The sequence below is a fragment of the Mustela erminea genome, chromosome 1 (genome assembly GCF_009829155.1).
Source record: "Mustela erminea isolate mMusErm1 chromosome 1, mMusErm1.Pri, whole genome shotgun sequence".
Taxonomy (NCBI): Eukaryota; Metazoa; Chordata; class Mammalia; order Carnivora; family Mustelidae; genus Mustela; species Mustela erminea.
In genome coordinates, this window is record NC_045614.1 from 47,552,911 (window position 1) to 47,569,880 (window position 16,970).

General features: G+C 44.0%; 1 long non-coding RNA gene across 1 annotated transcript in view; it reads left to right on the forward strand.

Moving 5' to 3' along the window:
* The first annotated feature begins 2,386 nt into the window (after nucleotides 1-2,386).
* The window catches only part of LOC116579952, a 55,754-nt gene continuing 41,170 nt past the window's right edge, over nucleotides 2,387-16,970 (forward strand). Inside the window, exon 1 of the long non-coding RNA XR_004281475.1 lies at nucleotides 2,387-2,568. This is a non-coding gene — a long non-coding RNA (uncharacterized LOC116579952). The remainder of the gene's footprint in view (nucleotides 2,569-16,970) is intronic.

Sequence of the window (16,970 nt, forward strand, 5' to 3'; positions counted from 1 at the left end):
AAGGGAAGCGGAAGTTTTTTTTTTTTCCATCAGCAAAGTCCCAGCTGTGCTTTCTGTAGCAAGTGCGAGATTTAACCTAATAAAACTACTTTTCTAGGGCCACTAGGCATAGAGGACTTCTTGGTGGAAGGTTGGAATTGGTCAATAAATGTGTCCAAAAATAAAATTAAACATTTACAAAGAACAGAGCCATGGGGTAGAAGAAAAGTAGCAGTTGATTCTTTGAGTTCAAAGTTCATAAGGTTAGAAGTTCTTCTAGATTCTTCTCTATGGCTTTCCCTCCAAAAATACCATTTTAAAACAAGGGAATTGTGGTTACTTAAAAGAAAATCAACTCTGTGACTATAGTAAAAACCACTGAATTGTATACTTTAAATTGATGAATTCTACGGTATGTGAATTTTATCTCAATAAAACTGTTATAAATAAGATCTAAAAATCAGGAGAACCAAATTCCAGAAGCACCAAGGATCAGGTCATTTCATAGTCTGAGGATAAATCGTAGGGCAATTTATCTTCCAGGTATGACCTTGTTGCAGACTTTCCTGGGAAGATTTGGTAATTGAAGCACATAATAAAAATTTTAAAAATGCAGCAAGATGAATGGTACTGTTTCAAATACTAAAAAGGTAGATTTTTAGAAAACATTAACAGTGAAGAATGTCAAATTGTTCATTATCATTTTTCTTCTGTTATCTACATTTCGTTTATTAGCTGGTACCCATGTGGGCTTGGCAGGGATGGAGGAGTGGCTGGGATGAAAGCTATTGGCCAGTTGGTGGCTGTTAATGTTTCTCATAAGTCTCATTTACTGAAATCTGTAATTTGAACGTGGCCGTTCTTTGAAATGCTCTAGTCTCTCGAAGTTCAATCAATTTCTTAATCATGTAACCACAGCAGGAGCTGCTGAAACAGAGACAAAGGCTGAAGAAACGTATACACATCCTCTCTTATAGCTCACAAAATATGGAATCCACTGTCTCCTTCACAAAACCTCTTGTAGTAACGTGCATCTAAACGGGGGTGGGGGTGGGGCTGGGGGGGTTGTGGAGTGGGGAGGGTGAAAAGTACTTTTAAAAGAGAAGGAAAAGAAGTCAGAAACTATCATTGTTAGGTGAACAGTGACAACAACAAAATCAAGAGCTCCTGATGAAAGGCAAATTATACTATTCACATTGATCGCTTTTTCTCCTTTTTTTCAAATGATTTATTATCCTTGGATATTACAATCAGTTAGCTAGCTTGCTGAAGCATAAATATTTGATCTTGGCTTAATGCTTTTCACAAGTGCTTTTTGCTATAGTCAGACGTCTTTGCTTTTTCCTCCATCTTTTCTTGGTTAAACCAAGGAGGCAAATATTAGGTGTGCAAAGAGACTAGAAATCATTGACCTGTCAATTAGCCAAGGGAGGGAAAGCCCCAGGGCTTAAATAAAATGCCCGCAGGGAGACACTCCCAAACTGTATTTTCAGACTGCGACATTACCTGTGTCCTCTTGTGGTTTGCTTTGTGTCTGCAGGATACCGTGGAATTCATTTTGTTTCCAAATCACAGTCTTTTTGCACTTTAGTTATTATTAAAGCAAGCTGTACAAAGAGGGGGGCTGTCAGACAGTCATTGTACATGTCAAAATTCAGTTTGGAAGAGTGGCTCGGTTAGAGAAGACATTGAGTTGCTTTATAGTACGTCCGCCCGCACCTCCCGCCCTCTAGGCCGATTCTCCAGAAAAGGGTGCCACGTGAGATGTGCTAGCAAGCACACCCAGCCTCTGGGCATTGAGAAGAAGGACCTGAGAAGGCGGATCTGAGTGGAGTGCTGACAGCCTCCACTGCACCCGCTGATTTGAGCTCTCTTTTCTGAGGTCAACAAATCTGGCTTCCCAGCTTCCCTATGAAATAGTCTTCCAAATACTTGCAGGGTCCTCTCCCCAGCTCTCCGTTGCACTCCTTCCTTCCAGCTAACTGTTCTGGTCAGTGCTCATAGGACATGGTTTAAATCTCCCTCATCGCGCGCCTTGGCAGTCAGCATCCCAGACTGAAATCGTGGTTCCACGTGGGTCTGTGTGTGACCTGGTTGGGGGTGGGTGGGGGATGAGGGCGCAGGGGAGGATGTTTCCATCCCTTTATTCATCTGCAAAGCAGAGATCCAGCACCTGCTTACCTGAAGGGGTTGGGAGGAGGACATGAGAGCTGCTTGTGGTGGTGTAGCAGTGCCTGGTGCAAGACCATCACTGAAACATGGTGGCGGATATTACAATTCTCCTTAAGAGAGTCCTTTGAAATCCATCGTAGTGGCTGTTGGCCTTTGGCCCTGGTCTGGAAGGCTCCTCTTTTTTGTTCTTCCTGGTTCTGGTCCACTGCCTGGCTCTGACCTTGCAGTTCCAAAACAAAGCCGGGCACCACAGCTAGACGCTGATATGACTCAGTATCAGTGTTGTAACTTGCCTCGGGAGATTTATTTGAGCTGAGTCTCAGTTATCCCCCTGGAAAAACCGTACCTTCTTTGCAGAGTTGTGGGGTCAAATGAGAGAACTTGGATCGGAGCCGGCATCTAGTAGCTCAATACGTGGTAAGTGCTTACTGTCATTTCCCCCACTATAGGTCTTCCTTGGGCTTTGCTCCCATTCTGTACTTGCTTTGTTTATTCTCATTGGCTTCCAACCTCAGACTGAAAGTCACCTTCTTAAGGACGCCTTCTTTTTTTTTTTTAATGTATTTATTTATTTGAGAGAGAGAGAGAGAGCTCGTGCTCAAGTGGGAGGAGGGGCAGAGGCAGAGGAAGAGAGGTCTCAAGCGGACTCCCCACTGAACACAGAGCCCAATACGGAGCTCGTTCTCCCACGCATGGGGTCACGACCTGAACTGAAATCACGAGTCAGATGTTTCATCGACGGTGCCCCTCAAGGAGGCCTTCTTGTTCACCCTCTCTGAAAGAGATTCTCTCCTGTTTCTCCTACTGCTGTCTTCACTGTGATGACTTATTTATGCTGTGTACATATTGACTGTCTGTCTTCCCGACCACACTGTTAAGAGGCAGGAAGGCAGGGACTTTGCTTTGCTCTCTGCGGTAACCTGGTATCTCGCTCCCAGCACATACTTGGTACGTAATTATTGAAGGAAGACACCCTGATCATCACCACTGTGATGAAGAAGGTGAGAGAGGGACTAAAGTGAGTTTTTCATCACTAGGATTTTCAAACACAGCATACGCAAACCTGAATGGCTTTACGCAAACTCCCCAGGGCCACATCTCGAGTGCTGGTGACTGCAGGGCTGGGTCAATGCTCATGAAATGAGGTCGGTTGCATGTGTGCCTTTGCATGTAAACGGGATGCTGAAATCCTCTTCCCACACCTAAGTCTCCTCTCCTACAAGCACACTCTCTGCGGGCCTCATCCTTATCCTTTTCCACACAACCACCAGCTTTCCTGCTAAAAGTGGTTCATGTTTGTTCAGCATTTATGATGTGCCAACCACACTGCACAGGGCCCTATATGTGTTATTGTCCAAATCACCACAAACACACTTTGTGGTCAATTCACATATTCCTAATGTACTCCTAAGAGCACGAGGCTCTGACGTGGGCCTTGACAAGAGACAACAGGAAGGAGGAGAAAGAAAATATGGGCAAGAATGGAAATAGAAAGCAGGGGATCTCATAAAATGGCAGTTTAGATAAAACCGATGAGAAGCCAGTCAAGAAAGTAGAAGTCCCCAGGCCCCAGTCCAAGTTCAGACTAATGCAGGAGTCCACTGTTGCCAGGGGCTAGAACCAAAGGCCAGCAGAGGGTTGCCGGTCCAGACAGTGGCTGCTCAAAGTCATCCTCCCCGACAGCGTGTGACATGGAGAATCTGGTCCTTTCCTGCTGGGGTGCTCTGCCCTGGCGGGGGCCCCACAGCAGGCCCAGTCCCGGGTGTGCCAGTCCAAATGGAGGTGGGGAGAGGCCAGAGAGGGGCCGGGACAAGTTCTGCTGGGGAAGGGGGGATTCATCTGCTGGGGAAGGGGGGATTCATTGGCAAAGTCACCACAGATACAAAACACTTTTTTGAAAAGCATCTTCACCAGGGGTGTTCTTTGAAAATGGGACAGAAACCTCCCGAATGTCAAGAGATAGGTTTTTTTTTTTTGCCAAAGCAACAGAATGCTGAGGATTGCAAGTAAAGATTCTTATTATAAAAAGGTGCTAAATTCTGGAGTACAGTTTAATTATACCTGAGGTATTTCTGACTTGGTGTGTGTGGTGGGGGAGGCTCTGCCTCTCACTATCACTGTTATTATCTCACGGGTCTCCGTTTTCATTTTTCCACCATGGGGCTCCTTAGTCATCTTTCCAATCCCCCAGCCCCCTTTGGGAGGCAGTTTCTGGCAGAGCACTCAACCGCCAATAAAAGTTGCCCCCTGAGACTCTGACTATTAACGATCAGATTCCTGGCCATGGCTAATCATCAGGTTTAATCACATGTTAATCATCTGCCAGATGGCATGGGGGCAAGCTTCAGATATTCCTGGGGCTGGATCTGTACAGCACAGACATGCTTGTCAGCGAAACATGTCTACTGAAAGCATTCGTCCTCGTGCGTGCAAGAACGGGAGAAAGTGAGCAGCACGGGGGTGTTTCAGGCTGCCTGGTGTGATCTCTCTTGATGGATTTGCTCTTCGAAACTGCTGGCCTATCTTTAATGCTGTATTTGATATGGTCCATCTCTCAACCTCTCTGGCTGTTCTACATTTCTGTTGCTGGCTTCTTCTGAATATTTTATAATCAAGTATTTACTGTGCCTCCAGAGATCATTGGAAATTCCATCAGCAGAGCTGCTGCCCTGGGTGTCTGTGGATCTAGCAGGGTGAGCTCTCAGGAGGAAGGCGAGGCCGTATTTCCTCAAACAATCCAGGGGTGTCCCGTCTCACGTGGTAGAAGTCCAGTGGCCTGACCAAGGCGCATAAAGGCTTGCATTGTCTGGCTTCTAGCTATTTCTCTGATTTCATTTTCTTAACCCCCCTTGCTTACTATACTCCGGCCATAGTGGCCTCCTCGATATCTCTGTTTGTTTTCTGTTACCACATAATAAATTGTTCCAAGCGTAGCAGCTCCTACCACACCCCCATTTATTATCACCTTACAGTTCAGTAGCTCAGAATTACGGGCAGGCTCAGCCACATTTTCTTCTCAGACCAACATCAGCTTGCCTGCTGGAATGGGCTCTCGTCTGGAGGCTTTTGGGAAAAGTTAACTCCCAGATTCATTTGGGTCTTTGGCAGAATTCTGTTCCTTGCAGTTCTAGGACTGAGAACCTCGTTTCCTGGCTGGCTGCCTGCTGAGGGCCACTCTCGGCTTCTGAAGGCCACCCACATTCTTTGCCATGTAGTCCCCTCCACCTGTAAGCCAGCAAATGTGCATTGGGTCCTCTAAACCAGCAAGCATACTGGACCTTCTCATGCTTTGAATCTCTCTGACTTTCTCTTTGGCAGCCACCTGATCAAAGTCTCTGTTTTTAAAGTATTCATATGATTAGGTTAGGCTGACCTGGATAATCTTCCTAATTAAAGGTTAACTGATTAGTAATCTTAATTGCAGTAGAGAAATTCTTTTAACATATATAATCATGGGAGTAACACAGGGGCGGGGGGGGAATCACAGATCCCTCTTAGTTCTGCCTCCCATGCTTTTCTTCCAACATGCTATGTTCAGTCCTCACCTCAGGACCTTTGCACTTTCTCTCTCCTCTTTTTGGAACTCCTCCCCAGAAAGTCACATGGCTTATACAATTGACATTTTGTGTCTTTACAATTTTGTTTGTTTATTATCTCTCTTCTCTCACTGGAAGAGAGGCCCCTGAAGATGGATGTTTTGTCTGTTTTATTCAGGGCTGTGTCCTCATTTCTAAAATAATTCCTGGCACTTAGCTGATGCTCTACACATGTAACTAAATAAACATATAAATGAATCTTTAGCTCCTCCCTCTCTCTTCTAAAATGTCTCTGAATGGTGGAATGCCAAATAAAATGATCCTTACCAACAGCTTGTCTCTCTACGAAGTCAAGCCTGAACCATGGAAGGAATCGGGAACCTCTGCTTTTCTACCTGATCTAAATGAGCACAGAGTTTAAAGAGGAAGGCTCTTTTATCTCCATTTGTCAGTCTTCCTTACATTGTACACATTAGTCTCTTCTTTGCCTGGAAGTACCTTATGCGTTCCCATCTCTCTGTCCAGCCCGGGGCTGGAAGCGCCATGAAGATGTTTTGTCTTCTTCCCATTCAATGAGAGACTTGTACACACTAGAATATGCTCCTTTTCCTTGCCAAGAATATTCTCTACTTTGAAAGGTCCAGGTCGGGTCCCACAGGCTCTGTGGCATTCTTTGATTGCTGCATTTCATAGGGAAAGCTTTCTCTTGTGAGCCAATTTAATATCTGAACCAGAAGCCCTGGGAACCCAAGGGCTGCGTCAAATGCAGCGGTCTCTTTTTTGGCATGCAGAGTCATTTTTAAACATTTGAGCCTTCATTTAAAGGAGAATGCAATAAAAAAATTTGAAATTCTCTCTTACAGTATGTATAAATCAAGCCGTCATCCTGTATGCCTTAAGTTTATAATGACATATACCAACTATTTCTCAATAAAACTGGGAAAAAACAGAAACAACCAAACCCTGGGCTTCTCATTTTTCTTAAGAGTAAAACTCAGGCAAGACTGTGCTCTGATTTCCGTGTGGCGGTTGTTGGGGCTTGCGCGAAGCCTCCTTTCAGCTGGGACATGTGTCTGCCGTTTTCCATAGTCTCTACCTGTCCCTGCTCTTTCACTCCAGATGAGGTCTGAGTGTTGATTGCCATTTATCATTTTTGTGGCTGATATTTTTTAAAGCAAAGAAGTAACTCTCTTTCTCCCTGTTTTATCAAAAGTGAGAGGGCAGCTTGAAGATCCCTTCACCCTACCTTGTGGCTATCATCTGCCTGGTCCCCTGCAGACTTTTGAGTTTTGCTGTTTCTGCCCAGTCTGCAAGCTCTGTAAGGCTCAACGTTCTGTCTGCCTTGTTCACTGCTGAATTCTGAGAGCCTGGAGCATCAGAAATGATCAATCAATGTTTACGGAGTGAACAAGCACCTGGTATCTAAAATCTGTGCAACTGACCCAACTCCTAATGACCCCTGACTTTACTGTTGTCTCTTTTTTAAGATTTTATTTATTGGGGCGCCTGGGTGGCTCAGTGGGTTAAGCCTCTGCCTTCGGCTCAGGTCATGATCCCAGGTCCTGGGATGGAACCTCACATCAGGCTCTCTGCTCTGCAGGGAGCCTGCTTCCTCCCTCTCTCTCTGTCTGCCTCTCTGCCTACTTTTGATCTCTGTCTGTTAAATAAATAAATAAAATCTTTTAAAAAAATATTAGGATGATGTTTATAGGGTTCCATGCTGGGCATTGCATACAGAGGGATACTGATCAAGCAAACAGACCCCTTACTTCTGGGAGGGAGAGTAAGGAATCCATGCAGGTAACTGTTCATGAAGAGTACTCTGAGAACATGAAAAGCACCATGGGGGCTCAAAGCCAAAAGGTATCAGGGAATTGGGGACAGAAGGGAAGGGTTTTAACTGTGCCTTCAAGGAGGAGCAGAATCTTGAAAGACAGGATGTTTCTGGCAGGGTGAAATGTATGAAAAGCCCAGAGGTGAAGAAGTACCATATAGGTCAATTACTTATTTCAATGCAACATCCAATGATGCGTCCCCAAGGGTGTCCTTTGTATATAGTAGATGTTCAACAAACATTTCATTGGCTAGAAGCACTTATTGAACCCCCTGCCTTTGGTGTCATGCTAGGGATGATATCAGATTTATATAAATTTGATAAATTTATAGTTTTTGGAAAAATTGCAGCTCATGATAGAGATAGGAAATACAAACAGCTAGTAAATCAAGAATGTTGTTATTATGCATTTGGAGGTAATATTTGTGGTCAAAGCCTTGGGGTGATCTGCAGATGGGCACTTTAATCTCACACACGTGCAGTGTAGCCCCAAGATTTTCTGGTTTTCACATTCTAAAATCTGATACTCTGGGCTGCTAATCATATGCTGATCCACTCAGGGCCCACTGTTTCTTCGTTGTTTCCAAATTTGATTAATGTTCCTGCCTTCATGCCCCCTCCTGGTGGTGAGGCACCATGCCACAAATTACGCCCCCCAGTGGGTTTCAGGCAGCAGAGGAAATTTCTTTTCTAACAGTGAGGAGCTCCCAGGAAATTTCTTGGGAAAGCTACCTGATCCTATCACAAAGGCAATGCGCCCTGGAGTTGAGCAAGAAGGAGGGCGGCACAGCTTCTCCGGCCGGAGGGAGATAATAAGGGTCAATGGACAAGCCAGTTTCAACGGACACCGAGGAGTAGCACACAAGAGAAAAACATTTGCACTGAATGTGTTGAAAGTAATGATTCTGACCTTTAGAGAATTTGTTAACACAAATTTAACTTCATTTAAATCTTCAATTAATGTGGCTATATTATAGATGAGCGGACTCTCACAATGTAGACATTTTAATAAGATTTTTGGATTCGATAGCTTTATCTAGCATCAGCGATGGGCTTGCTTAGTTGAATTTGGTGATGCAAGCCCTGCCTCCAGAAGTTTACATGTAGGCTCTTTGAGTTTCCCAGTGGCTTGGTACCCAAGGCCATCTCATCTAACTAACTTGCTTGAATCCACTTCTCTCCCTGTCTATACCATGTGGCCTCACAGTTGACCAGGTTCTTTCTGAACACCTGAGTGGTGGGGCCTTTTTTACTAGAATAGGAAACAGTTCTGTAGAATGGCACTCATTATCCTTTTATTTGATCACAAAACAGTATTTTTTTTTAAAGATTTTATTTATTTATTTGACAGAGAGAGATCACAAGTAGGCAGAGAGGCAGGCAGAGAGAGAGAGGAGGAAGCAGGCTCCCTGCTAAGCAGAGAGCCCGATGCGGGACTCGATCCCAGGACCCTGAGATCATGACCCGAGCTGAAGGCAGTGGCTTAACCCACTGAGCCACCCAGGCACCCACAAAACAGTATTTTTAAAACACTTAACGGATTTTTTAAACAAAGAATGAATATAAACACAGTAACCTATCAGTATAAAAGGGCATATCATGAAACATTTTCTTTTGCCATCTAGCCCCCAGGTCCTCTTCCCAGTGCATTTCGTGTGTATTTCCAGAATATTCTTGCCTTAACACAAATGTATGTGTATGTACACAGTCTCACCCCATGTTTTTGGTTTTGTTTTTCCAGCACACGTGTCCCTTTTTTTTTTTCAATCGTGTATCTTGGAGATGATCCCAAATTGGTATATAGAGTTCTGCACTCATTTTTTACCTCTGCATCGTATTCCAATATAGAGCTATATTATCATTTATAACCAGTTCTCTTTAATGGTAATTTAATGGTTGCTTAAAAAAAGTGATATTTTTGAGTCCCACCCTTTGCCTTTATACATGTTTTTGCCAATTACCACCCATCCCCAGTTCCACTCTACAACATCTATTTATCCTTCAACCAGTTTAACTTCCTTGGAAAACCTTCCCCAATTCCTGAAGGCAGAGAGCATTTTGCACACACCTCTGTCATAACGTTTGGTGCAGTTTAACACCCTAGGATGTACGCATGGGTCTGGCCCTTCTACCTGTACTGGAAGATGGAACACCCTTGGGCCAGGCTCTAGCTCCTGGATCTGGGTCACCTGAGGGCACAAGGGACCATACAGACCTGTTGTTTTAGCAGGAGCTGTGGGAGGTGGAGGAAGATAGCTAGTTTGGTCATGAAAAATATTATGACTGGATCCTATAGCCATTTGGAGAGGAGAATTGCTTAAATCCGTTGTAGTTATTGTAGGTAAGCTATTTACATGTTTTGCTGGGCCTCAGATGAACTTAACGATATGGGTTAAAGTCCAGATGCTGGGGCCTTTCCCGGAGATGCCACTTTAGGAGTCCAGGGACAGGTGTCAGCCATTTGTATTTTTTACAAGTTCCCTGGATGGCACTGATATGCAGAGCATGGTTGGAGAACCTGTAATCTTTGTGGACAAAAGTAAGAAGTAGAAAGAAGTGTTCTGACCCTCAAGGAGTTCACAGTCTAGGTAGGGAGACAGTGAAAAAGGTAAAAAGGAAGCGAAACCTCAGTACAAAATGTTAAATGTGTGTTGACCGGTTCTCTGTGGGGAGAGACCCATGCAGGCTGGGGCATTAGAAAAGGCTTCACAGGGGCGCCTAGGCGGCTCAGTGGGCTAACGCCTCTGCCTTCAGCTCGGGTCATGATCCCGGGGTCTTGGGATCGAGCCCCACATCAGGATCTGTGCTCGGCGGGGAGCCTGCTTCCCCCCAACCCCACCTGCCTCTCTGCCTACTTGTGATCTCTCTCTCTGTGTATCAAATAAATAATTTAAATCTTTAAAAAAAAAAAAGAAAGAAAGAAAAGAAAAGGCTTCACAGAGGAAATGAAACTTGAGCAGGGCCTAGGAGGGTGGGTACCCAGTCTACGGGGTTCTGTATCCTTGAGGTTAGTCATTGTACAGATGCATTTGTAGGCTTTTGAAGGAGGCAATGGAGTGTAGACACAAAGAACAAGGGCTTTGTAGCTCACTGCTGTGCTGTCGGTCATGGCTGCATGATGTACTGTTTTGCGACTTGAGCAAATAAATTCCACATCTAGGCTTCCATTTCCACATCTGTTAAACAGAAACAATACTTTTCACTTCAGAAGAGTTGTGAAAATAAAAGGAGATTAATTTATGCAAAAATCTTGGTATCTGGAAAGCCCTTGAAAAAGGCGATCTTTTAATAATAAGTTAAACATAGTTCCAGGTTTTATTCTAAATCTTTCTCTCAGGAAAGTCAGATGTGGCACATAGGGACTGGGGACTCAGCAAGAAAGCAAGAAAGAAGGGTCTGTCAGAGAGAGGGGCTGAAGTACTTTGTGGGCTCTAGTGAATTTTCAGCTCTGCAGCTCTTAGCCATGACCAACCATCGATTTAAACCCCAGGCCAAAGGAGCCCACTGAGCCTTCCCTCCATTGCCTTGTTTCCTGAGGTGAGCAGCCCAGGGTGTTGGGCAAGCTGAGAGTCAGACCAAAATTGGCTGCAACCAAGGAATGGTACATGTCCCTCCAAATCCTATTAAAATAATAATTTTAAAAAGGACTAGAATATGGATTAAAATGATTTTCCATCTAAATCTTCCCAGTGCCACAGTCTATCCCACTATTTTGGATGAAGCTTCAGGACTGTTAGAAGCAGACTTTCCTTTGACTCTGTTTAAGCAATGACAGCCATTGCTCAGCGGCGGGCTGCACAGCGGCCATCATCCCGCTCACTCCCTGGGCCTCCCCCCAGCCAGCAGCAAATCCATTCTCTGGGAAGGATCTAATGGCATCTTTATCATGACCACGTGAAACATCCGGACTGTCCGAAAAACTCCCTCAATACATGTTGAACCCACAGTCTCAATGGCTAGAAATAAATAATGGTGTAGACAGAAGGTCAAAGGGAGAAGAGGAAGGTAAGAATCAAAGCAAAAAAAGGAAAGAAAAAGAAAGCAGGGAGAAAAGTTGAAAGGAAACAAAGAGTGAGGAAGTTGAAAGGAAAAAGGAAAAAGAAGAACATACTAGAATGGGAGGGGAAAAAAAGACAAAGAAAGAGGAGAGAAAAGAGAAAGTGGGTGGAGGGCTTCGTAGCCCTTCCTGATTCAATGTCCGCAAAGCTACGAGGTGTCCTGTTCCACCATGGCGGGCACCCTGTGTGTGGGTCAACCTTCATGTCATGAATGAAACACCATTTGTTCCCCCGCGTCTGCTGACATCAATCAATGAGGCTGTTTTCCTCACCAAGGCACAACGAGGTGATAAGGGGAGATGTATAAAAAGCGCTAACTAGTAGGAACAACAATTACTTTTGAACTTTAATGAGGTACCTGACAAGAAAGGCAGTTAATTTCTACCTAACGATCTGTTGTGGTCCTTGGAGTCATGCTCTGGGGTTACATTGGTCTTATCGAACAAGGCTCTTGGTATCCTCTGACCATGTGTCCAGAAGAAAGCCACTGATTCAATGAGGGGACTGCACAAAGACGGCCCTGTGGTCATTTTTCAGCCCTCAGTTTCTAAACTGTGGGGAGAGAATAGGAAAGAACAACTATTTTAAAAGAGAAATCCTGGGGCACCTGGGTGGCTCAGTGGGTTAAAGCCTCTGCCTTCAGCTCAGGTCATGATCACAGGGTCCTGGGATCGAGCCCCGCATCGGGCTCTCTGCTCAGCAGGGAGCCTGCTTCCTCCTCTCTCTCTGCCTGCCTCTCTGCCTACTTGTGATCTCTCTCTCTCTGTGTCAAAATAAAATAAATAAATAAATAATTTAAAAAAAGAGAGAGAGAAATGCAATTGGGTGAAGCCTATTTTATGGAGCAGCAGGTAACAGGTTTCTTATACTGTTATGTGGAGGAAAAACCCTAGATCACTTTTCCTTGCTGTGGCCCATGTGGAAAGATGCTGATGTCAATTAACTTCTTTAATACCATCAGTTACACTTGGCATTAACAAGAGTTATTCTGTTGTCTCTGTATAATAAGACATACTGGATAACTCAAGATGAATGAATGTTTAAACAACTCCGACTTTCGTTAGAAGAAAGTCAGGATGGCCCACAGGCTGCCACACCTCTTTGTGCAAGCTAATTGATAGCTAATTAGCTAACGTGGCTAATTGATAGCTGCACAGGTCCCATCATGTCCCTACATGAGCTCAGAATTCTTCTCCACACAGCACCCCAGGCAGAACCACCCCTTGACAGGAGCTGTCATGTGGAATGAAGCCTTTTAAACATCCCTGATGTAGATCATAAGAAAAAGTTATATTTCTCTTCCCTCCTTGCTATTTTTTTCCTTCTTCTTCTTCTTCTTTATGGAAATGCTTGAGGACAAACAGCCTGGGCTTTGGATTTCCAGCTGAATCACTAAATGGCTCATTGCTTGTTATGTCACTTTGAGAAGTGGGCCATTTTAGAAGTTCCACTAGGGAATTTGACAGGATTGCTGAGGCAAGGCTGCATTTGAGTTTCTGAGCTTTTTACTCCACAGCAGACATTGATGGAAGCCAACTTCTGGAACAGATGGAAAACTGTGCATTTCGGGAGAGAAAGCAAATGGGTCACTCCGAGTGCCAATCCAATTCTTTAGGCTGAGAAAGTTTTCTGTGATGACAACAGTACACCAAGTGACCCTGAGTGCTCACGTCTGTGGGCTCAGTTTCTTTCTTCCTTGTATCTTGAAGTCATGAGCAAAGTCAGGCAGATGACCATACAGGACAAAATCATGTGATAGGAGGGAATACTTAGGCTACAGTTTTCAAACTGGAGAAGTGAAATGGTTTCATTAAAGATGCATTCTTCATACAATGAAAAAATAAACACAGCCCTCGTCTTTGGTTGACACATGATTATTAGATTCTTCAGGATTACTTGAATTTGTCTTGCAACTGACACAGTACAAATGGCATCAGAACTTTTCAGACCACCAAGGAAGCAATTTAAAAATTCAATATTGCAGAAAAAGAAAACAAATCAGGCCTTGTCGGTTAGTCCTAAATACACACACTGCCGGGACGCCTGGGTGGCTCAGTTGGTTAAGCAGCTGCCTTCGGCTCAGGTCATGATCCCAGCGTCCTGGGATCGAGTCCCACATCGGGCTCCTTGCTCAGCAGGGAGCCTGCTTCTCCCTCTGCCTCTGCCTGCCATTCTGTCTGCCTGTGCTCGCTCTCTCTCCCTCTCTCTAACAAATAAATAAAATCTTAAAAAAAAAAAATAAATAAATAAATACACACACTGCCATTTCATGGCTGACCTGTGTTAGAATTTACTCCTGGTGGTTCATTTATGGAAATTTTAATTCTTGGAATGTTACATTTGGCCAGAAATGATCTATTATTTTTGGTAAAGATTTTATTTATTTATTTGACAGAGAGAGAGATCACAAGCAGACAGAGAGGCAGGCAGAGAGAGGGGGAAGCAGGTGCCCCACTGCGCAGGGAGCCCAACTGCGGGCTTGATCCCAGGACCCAGAGATCATGACCTGAGCTGAAGGCAGGGGCCCAGCCCACTGAGCCACCCAGGTGCCCCGGCCAGAAGTGATTTATATGTGAAAACTGTTACATTGTCTCTTTTAGCAGAAAAAGGACAGGTGATGGGCATGACTTTAATTTCTGTGCTGTGGGTGAGGAGAGCAAAAGTTCCAGAGCATCTGCTTCCTGGACGTGCCTCCTTGAGCAAGTCATCAAACTTCCCTGGACCTTGGTTTCTTTATCTATAACTGCAGTAATCATATACATCTTTGAGTTGCTGGGGAGCAAATAATGAGTTAGTGCATGTGCAGAACCTAGCACAGGGCCTGATATACTGAAAGGGTTTGGTGAATTCTATTTGTTATTTTCTATGGGTCTGAATGGCAGTGTTCCTTCTGGTTTAGAGAGTATTGAGGAAAAATGATCTTGGGATTGTGGAATGGAAAAGCTTTCAAAATCATTCTCTTGGGCTTAGATTTTTAAGCTTCCGCCTACAGCAATTTTTTTTTTTTTTTAATACCTCTTATGGTGGATTACAAAAATGGCCCAATTCTTCCTCTTCCTTCTGTCCACACCCTTTGCCATATGACTTGGAATCTCTTGCCTCTTGTTTCTGAATGTATCATGTGATTTCGTTTGGCCAGTGAGATGTTAGTGGACATGATACAAAGGAAGACTTGACAAAGCCATGTTCAGTGTCTCTGCTGGTTCTGAGTCATTCCACAGTGTAATTCCAAGTATTCTCCCCATTTCAATTAGGATTCCTTTGAAGGTCAGTTCCAGTTGGTGCGTTCACAGAGTCTGGTACAGCAGTGAGTCATTTCTTTCAAATTGTCTCTTGCCATGTCCGCAGCCTGCTCTAGGCTTCAAAGTCAAGGGCATCACTGAGAAATGCTGCCCGGTGAAGAGGGGTTGTTAGCAGTTCATATATTGTTAAACAAACTTCAATCACAAGACAGATGTAGCTCCTTTGGTCTTTGTGCCAAATGGTATTATTTCCTTGGAAAAACAGATTTGCCTTATCTAAAGAAAAAAAATAAAAAGTAAACATTTTCTGGTTAAAAAAAAAAAAAGTACACATCTGTCGTTCCCATGAAAATGTGCAGGTCAGTCTGCTGGAGAATGAGAGACGTGGCGGCGAGCCAGTCACTGCAACCCAAAGCATCCGACCTTCAGTTTGTTCCCAGTTATGTAACCAAGACAAGCCAAAAACAACAAAGTCACTTAGCTGACCACCCTGGATTCATGGTCAGTAAGTAATAATTGTAGCATGCCAGTGAGGCTTTGTGGTTGTTTGGTGTGTAGCATTACTAAAGCAATAGATAACTGTTAGGCTTCTATTACAGTTCAAATTCTCTTGTGTTGCAATTATGGCTTCTTTCTCAGGCTTGCCAGATGTATTGGGAATTCCTTGAGAGGAGGAATATCTTCTTTACCTTGTATCCCCTTGGCCTAGCACAGTACTTGATGGGAAATAAATATTCATCACTTGAGGGGCGCCTGGGTGGCTCAGTGGGTTAAAGCCTCTGCCTTCGGCTCAGGTCATGATCCCAGGGTCCTGGGATTGAGCCCCGCATCGGGCTCTCTGCTCAGTGGAGAGCCTGCTTTCTCCTCTCTCTCTGCCTGGCTCTCTGCCTACTTGTCATCTCTGTCAAATAAATAAAATATATTTTTTAAAAAAACATTTGTCACTTGAAGTTCCAGCTTTAATAGGACATTCCTCCACTCATTGGTTTATTTGTTACTACATCTATATTCTCATTATTAAATGCCTATAATATACCTGGGCACCTCCTGGGCACCTTGACATTGGGGCTGTAGCTTTGGAATGGGGGAAGGAGGCTGAGATTCCATATTTTTTTATTTAGTTTTTCAGTTTAATTCCAATGTAGTTAATGTGCGGTGTGCTGTTTAGTTTCAGGTGTATGATATAGTGATTCAGCAGTTCTATGCATTACTCAGTGCTCATCATGCCACGTGAGCTCTTACTCCCCTTTGCCTGTTTCACCCATCCTCCCACCTGCCTCCCCTCTAGTGACCATTCGTTTGTTCTCTAGAGTTACGAGTCTCTTTCTTGCTTTGTCTCTCTTTCTTTTTTCTTTGCTTGTTTGTTTTGTTCCTTAAATTCCATGTGAATGAAATCATGTGATATTTGTCTTGCTCTGAGTGACTTATTTCACTTAGCATTATACTCTCTAGCTCTATCCATGTTGTTGAAAATGGTAAAATTTCATTCCTTTTTTTTTTTAATCTCGTTCTTTTTATGGGTGGATAATATTTCATCATGTTTATACCACATCATCTTTATCCAGTCACACTTGGGCTCTCCCATAGTAAAACCATTGTAGATAATACTGCAATAAGCATAGGGGTGCATGTATCCTAGTGAATTGATGTTTTTTGTATTTTTTTGGTAACTACCCCGTGGTATGATTACTGGATCATAGGCAGTTCTATTTTTAACTTTTGTGGAACCTCTATACCATTTTTTAAAAGATTTTATGTACTTGTTTGAAAGAGTGAGCGAGAGAGAGAGAGAGAGGGAGAGAGGGAGCAGGGGGAGGGACAGAGGGAGAGGGAAAAGCAGACACCCCACTGAGCAGGGAGCCCAACATGGGGCTCAATCCTGGGACTCTGGAATCGACTTAAACCCTTAACCAACTGAGCTACTCAGACACCCTCTCTATACCATTTTCCAGAGGCGCTGCACCAGTTTGCATTCCCACCAACAGTGCATAAGCGTTCCTTTTTCTCCACATCTTTGCCAACACTTGTTTCTTGTGTTTTGATTTTAGCCATTCCGATGGGTGTAAGGTGATATCTCATTGTAGTTTTGATGGAGAGTGATGTTGAGCAACTTTTCATGTGTCTATTGGCCATCTGTATGTCTTTTTCG